Genomic DNA, 15,791 nt, shown 5'->3' on the forward strand with positions numbered 1-15,791 from the left:
CTAAGATCATGAGCAGAATGGCAGAAGAAAGCGAGGTGAGCCCGGGCATCAGATGCGTTGGGAGTGGAGCTCAGTCCTCCGGGCGTGATGTGGCCACTGCAGTTTAGAAATCAGGTCAACTGTGATGGTTGCCTGAGACTGTGATGGTGGCATGAGACCCCTTGTGATGGTTAAGGTGGTGTCGGCTTGATCTGATTAGTAATCCACAGACATATCCCTTTCAGTGGGTCTCCGAGGTTGTTTCCAGGAAGAGTAACTGAAGGAGGAAGTCCTTCCCCCGGGTGAGCCCCTGAAGTCCTCACTCAGAGGGGGACATCATATAAGGAAGCTCTGGGTGAAAAGAGCCGCTTCTTTCTTCCCACTTGGCTGCCGGAGCTGCTCGCTGCCTTCCAGCGTGGATTGAATTAGCATCAACTGAAGACCCATGTGGATGGAAACCCAGTGGCTTCTCAGGAAGCTTCCAGGCCTTCATTGCCATATTGGGACTGCTGAGGCATCTGGCCACGCCAACTGAGCAGCTACCAGGCTCCTTGATTCTCAGGCCTGCAACTGCTATTGGGCTGCTGTAAGCTAATCCAAAAAATTCCCCTTTTAATATAATTCATTCTAGTGGTTCTGTTCTTCTTGAGAACCCTGACTAACACATGTCTGCCAGGTTGGGTCCACTGACTGATGTTCTCTTTTAGGAGGGTGGCCAGGGGCCATCCGATCCTCATCTGAGAGGACAGCTGCTGCTTCCCTCTGTAACCTGCCCCAGCTGATGCACTTGACCTTGCATGGTTCTACAGTATTATATAGGAGGCAGAAGGTTGACCAGGATGGGGATTTTGTGAGTCATTACCCATGCTGGGGTGGGCGTTTTCTAAATTGGATTTTCTTTTTCAAGGTAGGGTCTCACTTTAGCGCATGCTGATGTGGAACTCACTCTGTAGCTCCAGGCTGGCCTCGAACTCACAGTGATCCTCCTACCTCAGCCTTACCAGGGTTGGGATTAAAGGAATGTGCCACCACACCTGGCCCTAAATTTGATTTAAATTTTTTTTTGTTTATTTTTATTTATTTATTTGAGAGCAACAGACAGAGAGAGAAAGAGGCAGATAGATAAAGAGAGAGCAGGCAGGCCAGGGCCTCCAACCAACTGCAAACGAACTCCAGAGCATGTGCCAACTTGTGCATCTGGCTTACATGGGTTCTGGGGAATTGAGCCTCAAACCAGGGTCCTTAGGCTTCACAGGCAAGCGCTTAACTGTAAGCCATTTCTCCAGCCCTGATGTTTTTTTTTTGGGGGGGGGTTATATGTGTGCATTCATGTGTGTGACCGTTGTGCCACAGTGCATGTACATGTGTGTAGGTCAGAGGACAACTTCACAGGGTCAGTCCTTGCCTTCCGCCACACTTGAATCAGCCTCTCTAGGTTCTCCCCATTTGCCAGCTGGTGGAGAGCTTTGGGGAAATTCTTCTGTCTCTGTCATGGCTTCTGGTTTTTACATGAGAGGGAAAGGGGGACCTGGTGATATGAACTCAGGTAGTCAGCTTTACCGAATGAGTCATCTCCCAGCCCTGAAATGGGTCTTTACTTACTTATTTATTTATTTTCAGTGTGTATGTGCACGCAAATGCATGCCAAGGTCTCTGCTGCAGATAAATGCTTATCTGACATCACATGGGTGGTAGGGAATTGAATGCAGGCCAGCAGGCTTTGCAAACAAGTCTCTAACTGCTTAGCATTCTCCTCGGCCCCATGGAATGGGGCATTTGAAAGCAATTTATTTATTTACAAGGAGTCACACACACACACACCAGGGCCTCTAGCTACTGCAAACAAACTTCGGATGTATGTGCCAGTGTGCATCTGGCTTTATGTGAGTACTGGGGAATCAAACTTAGGTCCTTAGGCTTTGCAGGCAAGCACCTTAACTGCTAAGCCATCTCTCTAGCCCAGGGAGTTGGGCATTTAAATGATACAGTTGTCTGAGAGTTACCCACCCATCAGGTAAGCTCATTGGTTCCCCAGCTGGTATGGAGTAGCATCATTTCTTGGGTCTGCCTGGGTGCGTAGGCATTTCCGAGCATCTTCCCAGGAAAAGTCTGGCAGCACCTTCTTTAAGGAATTCATCTAAGAGTCGTTTCACTCAGTGCTTGCTCAGCATGGAGTAGAGCAGAGCCACCCAGCCCAGCAGGGAGACAGGTGACCAAGCCCTGGTTTTCCATGACTGTGTGGAATCAGTGTTGAGTAGAAGACTTGGAGCAGAAAGAAAAGATACCTGGTGTTGTGACCCCTTGAGCCACACACTGGAGAGCTGTTAAACATGCAACCTGGGGCCACATCTGTGTTTCCATGGGCCCTCCAGCCAGTTTGAATGTACACTCTTATTTGAGAACTTGCACTCAGGTCATTCTGAAACTTGCCTTTATTTACTATATCTGGCTATTGTACTATTTATATGATTCCCAGAGACTATTCCTCTTATAAAAATTATTTTCGGGCTGGAGAGATGGATTATCAGTTAAGGAGCTTGTCTGCGGAGCCTAAGGACCCATGTTCGACTCTCCAGATCCTGCATTAGCCAGATGCACAAAGGTGAGGCAAGCACAAGGTCTCACATGCCCACTAGGTGGTGCAAGCATCTGGAGTTCGATTGCAGTGGCTGAGGCCCTGGGGCATCAATTCTGTCTCCCCCCTCCTAAAAAAATAAAATAAATAAAAAATAAAATGGCCAGGTGTGGTGGCACACACCTTTAATCCCAGTACTTGGGAGGCAGAGGTAGGAGGAGCGCCATGAGTTTGAGGCCACCCTGAGACTACATAGTGAATTCCACGTCAGCCTAAGCTAGAGTGGGACCCTACCTCGAAAAACCAAAATAAGTAAATAAATATTGATAATAATAATAAAATAAAACAAATAATTATTTATTCAAAATTTTAATCAATTTATTTATGTGGGGAAGCAGACCAGAGTATCTTGCTATGCAAACACATGCAAGATCCATGTGCCACTCTGCATCTGACTCTGCATAGGTGCTGGGGAATTGCACGTGAGCTGGCAGGCTTTGCAAGCAAATGCCTTTAACTCCTGAGCCATCTCCCCAGGCCATCTCTGAGAACATTCCTACCTCAAGGCTTTCACACTTGCTGTTCCCAGCATGGCTCAGGATTCTAACCCTTCATGGCTTTCAGATCCAAGGGTTATGTCCTTAGGGAAGCTCTCCAAGGTACCCAGTGTAGAGTCTTTCTCTGCCCCCTCCACGCACACACAGTTTGGTAGGCCGTCTTACTGCCTCATCTTTCTTCCTGGCGCTCTCCACTGCTGGGGAGGATGTGCCGTCCTTGTGTAAGCCGCCTCCCTTCACTGGAAGGTGAGCTTCGTGAAAAGCGGGTCTTGGGTTCATCTGGCCACCAGCTTCCAGGACGGTGCCCAGCATGGTACATTACTCACCTATTTTGTTAGACTGAGTGAACCCCAAGTGATCCTCCTGTCTCCTGTTCCCCAGTGCTGGGATGAAAATCACACCTGGCATTTTACATGAGTGTTGAGAATTGGACTTGGGTTCTCATGCTACAACTGAGCCATCTCTCCAGCCTGGGGAATGTTTCCAAATGAATGAATCTCAGTCACCAAACACCAATTCTGTGGTGGTTTTTTTTTTTTTTTTTTTTTTTTACAATGCTGGGGATTGAATCTAGGGCCTTGTGCCTGCCGGGCAAGGTCCATCCCTAGCAACAAGAATTCCATTCTTTCTTAAAAAATATATTTATTTGAGAGACAGAAAGAGGCAGAGAGAGAGAGAATGGGTACTCCAGGGCTTCCAGCCACTGCAAATGAATTCTGGATCCATGTGCCACCTTGTGCAGCTGGTATACATGGGTACTGGGGAATCGAACCTGAGACCTTAGGCTTCCCAGGCAAGGACTCCATTCTTGAGCACTGGGTCTCATGAGGTAATGGGGTTACTGTTGGGGTGTGGGGATCACTCAGATGACAGTAACTGGATCCTGGCTCCTCTCTCCTGCTCCTTTGCTGGCCGCCCCCCTCCCCCACCCCCTCGCTACACCTGAACTAAAGAAAAGTGTTTTCAGTGCTGCCGAGGACCTGGCTCGGGCTGATAAGGCAAGCAGCTGTGGGGTCATCCTGGAGTTGAGTGCCCCTGGCAGTGGCCCGGCACCAGTGCCAGCAGCAATATTCCACACACAACGTTGGGCTACTCGGGCTCAAATTATAGCCCAGGTCCATCTGCCATTGCACTCCCCACACACGTGGGCCCGAAGAGACAGAATTGCTAGGGCCTACTGGTCAGCCAGTCTGATGGAGAGAAACAAAAACCAAACAAGCCTCCCCTAGAAACAAAATCTGTAGCTCCAGGTTGAGAGACTCCATCTCAAGGAAACAGAATGATAGAGGGGGACACCCCAAGATCTCCTCTGGCCTCTGGCCACATGTGCGCAGGAGTATGTGCATCTGCATCTACTCCACATCTACACACACACAATGCATGTGTGTGCTTCAGAAAGAGAGTGACTGATTACGGGGTGGAGTGGGGAAAGCCCCTGTGTAAGTTGGCAGGAACTTCAGGGAGACACCTGTGGAGCATGAGCAAACCTGGGAGGTGACTGGCATTCCGAGTGGGTAACTCTTTTTGTAAATATCTTATTTAATTATTTATTTGAGAGAGAGAGAGAGAGAGAGAACTGGCACGCCAGGGCCTCCAGCCACTGCAAATGAACTCCACATGCATGCGCCACCTTGGGCATCTGGCTTATGTGGGTCCTGGAGAATAGAACTGGGATCCTTTGGCTTTGCAGGCAAATGCCTTCACTGCTAAGCCATCTCTCCAGCCCCAGGTAACTCTTTTATTTTTATTTATTTGAGAGAGAAAGAGGGAGAGAGAGAGAGACAGAGAGACAGAGAATGGGCACGCCAGGGCCTCCAGCCGCTGCAAATGAACTCCAGACGCATGTGTCACCTTGTGAATCTGGCTTACATGGGTCCTGGGAAATCGAACCAAGGCCCTTTGGCTTTGCAGGCAAGCACCTTAACTTCTAAACCATCTCTCCAGCCCTCTTTTTTTTTTCTCCCAATTTTTTATTTGAGAGAGAGAAAGAAAGAGGTAGGTAGCGAGGGACAGAGAGAAAATGGGTTTTCTAGGGCTTCCAGCTGCTGCAGACGAACTCCATATGCATGTACCACCTTGTGCATCTGGCTTATGTGGTTCCTGGGGAATCGAACCAGGGTCCTTTAGCTTTGCAGGCAAATGCCTTAACCGCTAATCCATCTCTCCAGGCACCAAGTGAGCTAACTCTCTGTGATGGGATTTTTGCCTGAATCTCTGGCCCCTACTCACCAGCGGCTGGAATCATCAACCACTTGATGACAACACAAAATGTCTCCTCTAGATAACCCCCAGGGCCAAACACTTCTGCAGAGAGGAATGACTGATTTAGACACGACAACACAGTGAGAAAGGACGTGGACTTCAAATGGAAATCAGTAAGGTCTTAGGACCTTAGGTTTGAATCCCTGCTTACCACTCCTCTCTCCTTACGAGTGTCCTCCTACCTGCTTGCGTGGGTGTCACAAGGCTGGGGAGAATTCGTACACGAATCGAGGTGCACAGCCTTAAGTCAAGACGAGCCCCTGGGTGGATACAAGAGGCCGCGTGCTCTGCTTTACAATGGGCTGTAGAAACCCTGCCGCATCTGGTGCACTGCCGTCTGTGCCAAGGGCCGTTGCTGTTCCTGTGTCCGCGGCTCACACAGTCCTGGTGGCTTGCCTGTGATGATGCAGTGCTTGGCCGTGGACAGCTCAGTAAAGGGCAGAAGTTGCGGGACTGACTCACCTCCCCTGTGCCCTGAATGCAGAGTGGAGAGCGCTAGCCCAGGCCTGACACGGAGGCGGCTATGTGCCAATTCTGTCAATAGGGGGCAGCAGCGGCCAAGAAACTGCCGGCTGCAGGCTGTTGCTCAGGGCTGCTGCTCTTTTGATTTTTTTTGACTTTGCTCTTAACTTTCATTTAAAGTTGAGCAAATCACCCTGGTCCAGAGTCACCTGAGGTCTCCTTTGACAGCATGTGACGGCTCACTCACACATCAAGGGCTGCTTTTCTAGATTGTTCATATTTACTATGCCTTGTCTATTTGCGGGGCCAGTGGAGAGCTGGCAGACCCATTGCCTGGTTTCACAGTCCAGAAACTGTCTGCGTCCCTTGTTGGTCCCTCTTGTGCCCTATGCATAAAGCATGGGTCACTGTGTTCAAAAAGGGGACAAACTTTAATATGGATGGCTCAGTCTGAGGCCAAAGAGGGCTGGAGCAAAGACTCTCTTTCTCCTCTGGCCCCACCCACATAACACCCAGGGCACAGCCAGGAGCACCCCTGTCACCTACACCTGTTTGGGCCCATTGCAGATCGTTTCTTAGCTGCCTAAAAACTTAACGCAGGACCTCTTTCTTTCACACATTCCCTGAATCCACTTTTGGCTCTTTCTGGCCCATTTCCCATTCTGTAGTTTATTTTTTTTTTAATCTTTTTGTTTTGTTTCTTCAAGGCAGGGTCTCACTCTAGCCCAGGCTGACCTGGAATTCACTCTGTAGTGTCAGGGTAGCCTTGAACTCACAGTGATCCTGCTAACTCTGCCTCCTGAGTGCTGGGATTAAAGGCGTGCGCCACCATGCCTGGCTCAGGAAAATGTATTTTTTAAAAGCCGTGGGTGTGTGCTTGTGTGGGGAGTGGGAGGCATGTGTGCATGTAGCGGCTAGAGGACGGCCTCTGTTGTCATCCTCAGGAGCAGTTCACCCTCCCCTGAGACGGGATCTCTCATGGGCCTGGAGCTTAGTGGTTAGGGTAGATCATCTGGCCAGACAGTCCTGGAGATCCTCTTGCCCCCACTTCCCAGTGCTCTCACACACCCTATCATACGTGGTTTTTGAGGCTCGAACTCTGGTCCTCATGTTTGGAAAGCAGTTATTGACTGATGGATTGCCTCAGTACAATCTTTTTTGTTGTTGTTGTTGTTGTTTTTGTTTTTCGAGGTAGGGTCTCACTGGAGCTCGGACTGACCTGGAATTCACTATATAGTCTCAGGGTGGCCTCGAACTCACAGCGATCCTCCCACCTCTGCCTCCCAAGTGCTGGGATTAAAGGTGTGCGCCACCACGCCCTGCTACGATCTTTTTTTTTTTTTTTAAAGCATTAAAATGTAAAAGATTAAACAGAATGTATGTTGAGGGATAAAGAGATTGATTAGCAGGTAAGGCTCTTGCCTGTGAAGTGTGAGGACTCATGTTCGACTCCTCAGATCCTACATAAGCCAGACACACAAAGGTGAACGCATGTGTGAGGTCACACCATGCACACAAGGAGCTACATGCCTTTGAAATCTGAATACAGTGGCTGGAGGCCCTGGCACACCAGTTCTCTATCTCTGTTATTAAAAAAAACAAGCCAATCTGTTGGGCTTGCCTAAAAAAAAAAAAATTAAAAAAAAAGAATGTGTATAGAGGCTTGTAGCCCCTCTCCTCAAAAGTGGCCACCCTAAACAGTTACTCATTCACCCTCTCAAAGATATGTTACATTCCAGCACAAATACGCACAAACATCCTCTCTTCTCTCTCTTTCTGCCCTCCACTAGGAAAAGCTGGCGCACATGCTGTTTTCCACTCTGTCTTTCCAGCTAAGGTAGTCTCAGGGTGGCCTCGAACTCACGGCGATCCTACCTCTGCCTCCCGAGTGCTGGGATTAAAAGGCGTGCGCCACCACGCCCAGCGAGGTACTGTAGTCTTTCTAGACCTTTACATGTCCACCAACAGCCCCCCTGAAGGACAGCGTTCTTGGGGATGAAGTCAGTGCTCTTCTCGTCCCCTTTAACTCTGTGTCCAGGCAGCCGTCTTCCTGGGACCCACACACCTGACCCCGCTGCTCTGCCCCGGCGACTTTGCCCTTGCTGTCCTGCAGGAACACGCTTAGCGCCTGCTCGGCTCAGCTCAAGTGCCACTCGCTCCTCGTGTCCTGTATGTTGTCCAGTGGCAGTGACCCCATTTGCAGCTACTGGCAGCAAACACGATGGTCACAGGCTTTCCTACAGCTCACGCCCCGACCGCCCTTTTTCTAATGCATCGAGGGTGTCTCTCCTCCCTGCTCCAGCAATCGTTTCCCCCCCCCCATGGCTCTGTCCCCACCCTGCCTTCCCTTGGGGGTTCCCTGGTGAGCAGGGCCACCTCTGATCATCACAGCAGGACACTTCCATTGCTGGTATGGGAAACACACCCCTCCCTCCTGCTTACCAGCAGTCACCATGACTGTAAAGATGACAGTTCCCATGGCCTCAAAGATGCTTTGCAAACTGTAAAGGACTGGACCAAGGCCAGGGCGCTCCCCCTCACCAGGGTCAGCTTCATTCAGAGTTTGGTCCCCCTCTGGCCTCTCCTGAGTATCCTTGAATCATGTCACTGGGCATCTGAATGGGCCCTCTGTGAGCTAGATGTGGCAGCCGTACAAGTAGGGGCCAGGAAGATGCTCAATGGTTAAATGCACTTGCTTGTAAGGCCTCGTAGCCCGGGTTCAATTCTCAAGCCACCCTCATAAGCGGGACAACAAAAAGTGTCACACACATCTGGTGTCTGCAGCAGAGGCCTTGGTGCACACCCCCCCACACACAAATAAATAAAGTAAGAACAATTTTTTTAAAGTGCCTGCTGATGGTCCAAAGGACAAAGTTGAGGGTCTTTCTCTAATGGAACTGTGGTCCTTCAATGGCTGACCCTCACTCTCTAGCTAAACAGCGTGGGATTTTGCAAAACTGCTGGGGCATAGCCATTTCTCTTCTGGTGCCGGCTCACTGGCTAACAGTCTCAGCCATCCCCGCCCCCCTCCCCGGAACTGTCTCCTGAGCAATCTGCCGAGCTAATCGCCCTCTGCTCATTTCTCGAGAGTTGACAGCTGTGAGCATCTGAGGAGAGGGTGATAAGTGGCCCGAGACCTGGAGAAGCCAGAGAATTAAGAGAAGGGAGCTGACTTCTCTCTGGCGCGTGGCCACGTTGACACGGGGGGGTGCTGGGCTGCATGCAGAACGTATGAGAAAATCCTCAGCTTCCCAGCCTGCCCTTCAAGAACCTCCATGACCAGAAAGGCTGCTGCTCTGGCCTGCCGTTACTTCCCTCCTGCCTCCCGGCTGTTAGGTCCTCAGATCCTGGTGCACATCTGGGCTGCTGTGCATACGGTCCCATTGGCCAGATTCCTCTAGCTTGAGTGAGACCAGCACCATATTGACCTGGGTTTCCCCCAGTCTACCCTCAGCAAGGACTTAAGTAGAAGGAGTTCATCGAAGGAGTGACACGGCACCCCTAGGGGAAGGCTAGTGAGCTGGGGAGGGGAGAAGCCAGCAGGGGTCACCCTCCCCAGCCCTCCTCTCTGCTGGGGGCAGACACTGGGTCCTGCCAGGAGCTGGAGCAAAGGCTGGAGGCTGGCCTGGAAGTTGCGTAGCTGCGGGAGAAAGCTCTGTGTTCTGATTCAGCTCACAGCCCGGCATCTGCCGCAGGCGCTGGTCTCTGGCCTTGTGTTGGGGCTGAGTGAGCTCCCACAACGACTGTAGGCTTGGGTCGTCAGGGTGGGTGGGGGTCACCTCCACATCTGCCATGTCACCTTCTCTGCTTCCTTCTCTGGGATTGCTGGAGAGGGGCTACAACGTCTGCCACCAAGAAGCACTGTGGGAATGTGGCTGTCACTGTTGCCTGTCTGTCCAGAAAGCCAACCAACTCTTCCTCATTCTTCAGTGCCCAACATAGATGCCACAGCATGGATGGCACCTTTGCCGGCACCTGCTGGTTTCCCAGAGTGAAACAGAGGCACTCAGAGAGCAGAAGTCAGTGCTTCATGTTCTCAAGGTCAGCAAGTTGTCAGGGGTGGGGGGAGGGGTCCCATATTCCCTTGGAAGGTTCCAGGGGAGCATCCGGGGCTTGTGACTGCATGGCTCCACGCTCTGCCTCGGTGTTCACACGCTCTTTCATATAGCCTTCCTTTCTGACCCTGCGGAAGGACACATGTCCCTGGACTTAAGGCCTTTCTGACCCATGATGCTCTCACAGCAAGGTCCTGACCCGCGTGACGACACCGCAGTGATCTGGCCTTATTCCTGTACAGGCCTCAGCCTGAGGTTCTGGAGAGCACAGCTTTTGGGGACACTGTCCAACCCATGACATGCGTTCTTGCACTGCTGTGGCACTGGCTAGAACTAACCATAGCCACCTCAGCAAATCGGAGCCTGCGTTCCTCTGTCACACTGACCATCAAGGTCAGCAGCCTCCGGGGGCCACCAGAGACCCTCACAGCGCTACCTTGCCGTCTTCCGTCCCCTGGGTTGTGAGGAGACAGCCGTGTGTCTGAGGGTGTGTCCTAGACACGGAGCAGGAGGAAGGCCAAGGCCAAAGCTGAGGGAATTCCAGTCTCCAGAAATCTCCTACGAGCCCCACCCAGGGAGGTCTTTCATGTCATGGGTCAAAACTGCGCCCACCCCCCGCCTGGGGCCAAAGGGATGGCTTAGCAGTTAAGGTGTTTGCCTGTCAAGCCAAAAGACCCAGGCTTGATTCCCCAGGACCTACGTAAGCCAGATGCACTTTGTGATGCATGCATCTGGAGTTCGTTTGCAGTGGCTGGAGGCCCTGGTGCATCTCTCTCTCTCTCTGTCAAATAAATAAATAAAAAATAAAAGAAAAACTGCATCCCCCAGTCAGGGAAGTAGGTTTTGTGCAGGACACATTGCTGTCCTGCATCCCAGTAGGATTCTTATAGAAAGAAAGTGGGGAGCTGGGTGTGATGATGCAGGGCTGTCCTCTAGCACTTGGAGCAGAGGCAGGAGGATTTCATGTCCCAGGCCAGCCTGGGCTACATAGCAAGGCACTGTCTTAAACAAAACATGAATGAATAATAATAAATAAGTCAGAAATAGGCAACTTTAATAAACAGCAGACAATAATATAAGTTATGTAAGCCTTAAAACATATTAAAATGAGTTAGACCACCAGAAGTAGAGAAAAGAAAAAGATGAAAATGAGGGCTGGCTCGGTGGGTAAAGCGCTTACTGAGCAAGCCTGCAGACCTGAGTTCAGATCTCCAGCACCCTCACTGATAGGAGGGAGGCGGGGGCTCACAACTGAATGCTTAGCCCTGAGAAGAGGGAGACAGAGCCCTTAGGGCTTATTGGCTACAAACCAACTTGTTGAGCTCTTGGTTTGGTGAAAGACACCCTGCCTCAAAAAATGAGAGTGACTGAGGAACACATCTGATGTTGACCTCTGGCCTCTACACACATCTGCACACATGTGATATCTCTTTCTCTCTCTCTCTCTCTCTCTCTCTCTCACACACACACACACACACACACACACACACACACACAGAGTTCAAAAACAAAACAACAAAAATTTCACTTGGGAGGCAGAGGTAGGAGGATCACTGTGAGTTTGAGGCCACCCTGAGACTTCATAGTGAATTCCAGGTTAGCCTGGGCTAGGGAGACCCTACCTCGAAAAACCAAAAAATAATAAAAAAAATTCCACAGGTGCACACTTCCTGTCACTACACAGCACCCATGACTTTCTGTTTACAAGGTAGGATCTCGCTGTAGCCCAGGCTGACCTGGAATTCACTCTATAGTCTCAGGCTGACCTCCAACTCACAGCAATCCTCCTACTTCTGCCTCCTGAGTGCTGGGATTAAAGGTGTGCACCACCACGCCTGGCACCCATGGCTGGCTGCTCCATTCCTCGTTCCTTCCCAGATTGCAGGAGCTCCTTGAGGCCAATGGAGCCTGGTCCTGTGGGGAACTGTCATTAGATGAGCCCAGAGCTCATTTCTGGGTGTCACTTCATTCCAGTGACAACAGCCCACATGAGTCTTCTTTCCCTGGCTGACTCTGAGCTCTGGGTCATGTCCAGAAGGAGCATATCAAAACAAGGAAACACACTTTCTTCTTCAGGAAGGGGCACCCTCTTTGGGTCCATCCACTGATACTCAGGCTTGCTAAATAGCTGGTGAGTGATTGATCGCCCCAGAGACCTGCAGGAGGTGAAATGGATTTTGAACGTCCTGAGAGAGGCCTGGCTGGCAGCGTCTCAGAGCTGGGAGGGACAAGCTGTCTAAGGAAGCTCTCTTTCTGTTGCATGAATTCCTTCCACAAATGTCTTTTTCTCCATCTCCATACCTCCGGGACACTCAGTGCTCTCAGGACACTTGTCCTGGCGGACAGCCCCAGAGTAGACAGGGCTTCTTAGATGTCAACGACAGCTGCCGCCTGTTGGGTCTGTATTTTGCAGCTGCAGACAGAACCCCACAAATCGAGCCAAGATCCTCTCAAACGGAGCCCCCTCTTGCTTCTTTCACATGTCCGTTTGCTCAGCAAAGCTGCACTAAAGACGCCCTTGTCTCCAGGGACAATATCAGATGCTGGGGTGACAATGCTGAGTGAGCCCAACAGTAGGGGAAGCCCACCAAGCACAGACAGTCAGCGCTGATTGTGAGATGAAGCCCGTGTGGCACTCAGTTAACCGTTTTAAAGTTCAGTGGCATTTGCCATGCCCACACTCTTGTATAACCACAGCCTTTCCCTGGTTTCAAAACCTTTTTGTCACCCCAGAACACCTCATATCCGTTAAGTAGTCAAACCCTCTCCTCATCCATGCCCCTGAAGCTACAATCCTGCTTTTTTGTTTTTGTTTTTTCGAGGTAGGGTCTCACTCTAGCCCAGGCCGACCTGGAATTCGCTATGTAGTCTCAGGGTGGCCTCGAACGCACGGCGATCCTCCTACCTCTGCCTCCCGAGTGCTGGGATTAAAGGCGTGCACCATCACGCCCTGCAAACCTGCTTTTTACCTTAGGAGTTTACTGTCCTAGGCTGGACAGTCATAGAAAAGGAATCATACAGATTATGCTTCTGAAAGAAAATGCCACCAAAGGCTCATGGGTTGAGCGCTTGGTCTCCAGCTGATCGTGTTATTGAGAGGTGGAGAATGCTAACTTCATCCATGGGGTGACCTACTCATAAGCTCATAGCAGACCAGCCGGCTACAAGGTGGGGCCTGTAAAGTTGGAGGAAGTGGGTTACTGAGGGTGCCTTTGACGGAAGTACCTTGTCCCATTCTCTCTCTCTCCCTCCCCCTCCTCCTTTCCTTCCTCTCTTCTTCCCTTCCTCCCCTCTCTGGTGGCCACTGTGAGGTTAGCAGCTCCCTCTCACATCCTCCTGTCCATGACATCGTGTTCCTTGTCACTTCAGGGCCACAGCAGAGAAACTATGAGACCACAGCCTGAAGGTCATGAAACCCCGAGCCAAAATAAACCTTTAAGCTGACGTCTCTCAGAGATTTTTTTTTAATTATTTATTTATTTATTTATTTGAGAGCGACAGACACACAGAGAGAAAGACAGATAGAGGGAGAGAGAGAGAATGGGCGCGCCAGGGCTTCCAGCCTCTGCAAACGAACTCCAGACGCGTGCGCCCCCTTGTGCATCTGGCTAGCGTGGGACCTGGGGAACTGAGCCTCGAACCAGGGTCCTTAGGCTTCATAGGCAAGTGCTTAACCGCTAAGCCATCTCTCCAGCCCTCTCAGAGATTTTTGTCACAGCAATGTACAGCCAGTCAGCACAAGATGTGCAACCTTTCCTGTCTGACTTCCTTCACCTAGCGTACCATTTCAGCAGCAGTTCGCTCAACCTCAAGCCTGTGCCGGGGCTCTCTCCTCTTTGTGGTTTAATGAGCGTGCGTTTGTGTGGCTATATACGGTGCTTTGGTAATCCATTCATCTGCTGATGGACGTGGGGGCTGTTTTCCACTTTGGGCTCTTATATGCTGCTAAAAACAGCTGTAGGTGAGCTTCAATGTGGACACGTCTTCATTTCTCTTGGGTTTATGTATATGAGTGGAATATAGAAATTCTGTTTAGCCTTTTTTTTTTGTGTATGTGTGTGGTTATGTGTTCGTGTGTGTGTGTGTTTATACGTGTGTGTGTGTAAGCCAGAGATCGACCTTAAATGCCTTCCTTAATTGCTTTCCACCTTATTTCTTTATCTTTTTTTTGGTTTGGTAGCAACCTTTTTTTTTTTTTTATGGGAGAAAGTGAGAGATAGAGATACAGAGAAAGAGAGAGACAGAATTGGTGTGCCAGGGCCTTCAGCTACTATAATTGTATTCCACACACATGTGCCCCCCTGTGCACACATGCGACCTTGCACACTTGCATCACGTTGCATGTCTGGCTTACGTGGGGACCTGGAGAGTCGAACATGGGTCCTTGGGCTTTGCAGGCAAGCGCCTTAACCGTTAAGCCATCTCTCCAGCCCCACCTTATTTCTTTTGAGACAGGGTCTCTCAGTGAACCTGGAACTCAGCAGCTGGGCTAGACAAGCTAGCCGGTTAAGTCGCAGGGATCCTCCTGTCTCTGGCTCCCCCAGTGCTGAGATCACACAAAGCCGTGCCCAGCTGTATGCGGAGCTCCAAGCCCAGGCCCTCAAGCTTATGCAACAGGCCCTTTACCCTCCGAGCCCCCTCCCCAGCCTCGCTGTCAGTTTTTCAGGAACTGCCAAGCTGCTTCTCCCAGCCACTGCACCACTTGCTCTTTCCAGCCGTGCAGGAGTCCCAACCTCTTTGCATCCCTGTCTGTCTGTCTGTACTTCTTATTTACCTATTTATTTTTGTTTTCTCGTGGTGGAGTCTTGCTCTAGCCCAAGCTGACCTGGATTCACTATGTAGTCTCAGGGTGGCCTCAAACTCACGGCGATCCTCCTACCTCTGCCTCCCGAGTGCTGGGATTACAGGTGTGCACCACCACGCCTGGTCCTGTGCTTCTTATTTCTACTTTGCTTCGCGTAGCTGTCTTGAGGATGTGACATGCCACCCCCCTCCCCTTCCGTGCCTCTGGTTTGCATCTCTTTCTTTTTTTTCTTTTTTTTTTTTTGCTCATTTTTTATTTATTTATTTGAGAGTGACAGACACAGAGAGAAAGACAGATAGAGGGAGAGAGAGAGAATGGGCGCGCCAGGGCTTCCAGCCTCTGCAAACGAACTCCAGACGCGTGCGCCCCCTTGTGCATCTGGCTAACGTGGGACCTGGGGAGCCGAGCCTCGAACCGGGGTCCTTAGGCTTCATAGGCAAGCACTTAACTGCTAAGCCATCTCTCCAGCCCATCTGGTTTGCATCTCCATGGTGACAGATGATGCTCAGCACCTTTCCATCTGCTCATTGGCTGTGCACATCTGTTTGGAGAGATGTCTAGTTGCCCCCTTTGTCCTCTTCTCCCTGGAGTGCATGTAGGATGGTTAATTGTGTGTGGACTCATCTGGGCTATGAGGTGCCCATGTATTTCACCAGCCGTGACTGGAAGCGTCTGTGGAGCGCCGTGAACGGGGCGAACATCAGGATGTTCATCAGGATGTGCCTGGCCCTTAGCCATGTGCTCTACGGCAGAGAGTTCTTGTCAGTGAACGTGGGCACTGAAAGGTAAGTGTTAGCTGGAAGTGAAGAGGCCTGCCCCTGGGCAGTCTTGTTTAGACTGAGGTAGTAAGCTGAGTTCTATCCTTAGTGTTCACTTAAAAAAAAACAAAACCCTGGGCTGAGTAGAGCAGGTGGCTCTTTCTGACATGGTGAGAGCTTATCCAGTTAGTTGGAGGCCTGAGCGGAACAGGAAGGCTAACCCTCCTTCAGGCAAGCAAGGGTCTCTTCTACCTGACTGCCTTCCGATAGGAATACCCATTTTGTTCCTTACCCTCATTCAGACCCAGACTGGAGCCACAGCATGGATAGTCCTAGGCG

The sequence above is a fragment of the Jaculus jaculus genome, chromosome 6 (assembly GCF_020740685.1).
Source record: "Jaculus jaculus isolate mJacJac1 chromosome 6, mJacJac1.mat.Y.cur, whole genome shotgun sequence".
In the NCBI taxonomy this organism is placed as follows: domain Eukaryota; kingdom Metazoa; phylum Chordata; class Mammalia; order Rodentia; family Dipodidae; genus Jaculus; species Jaculus jaculus.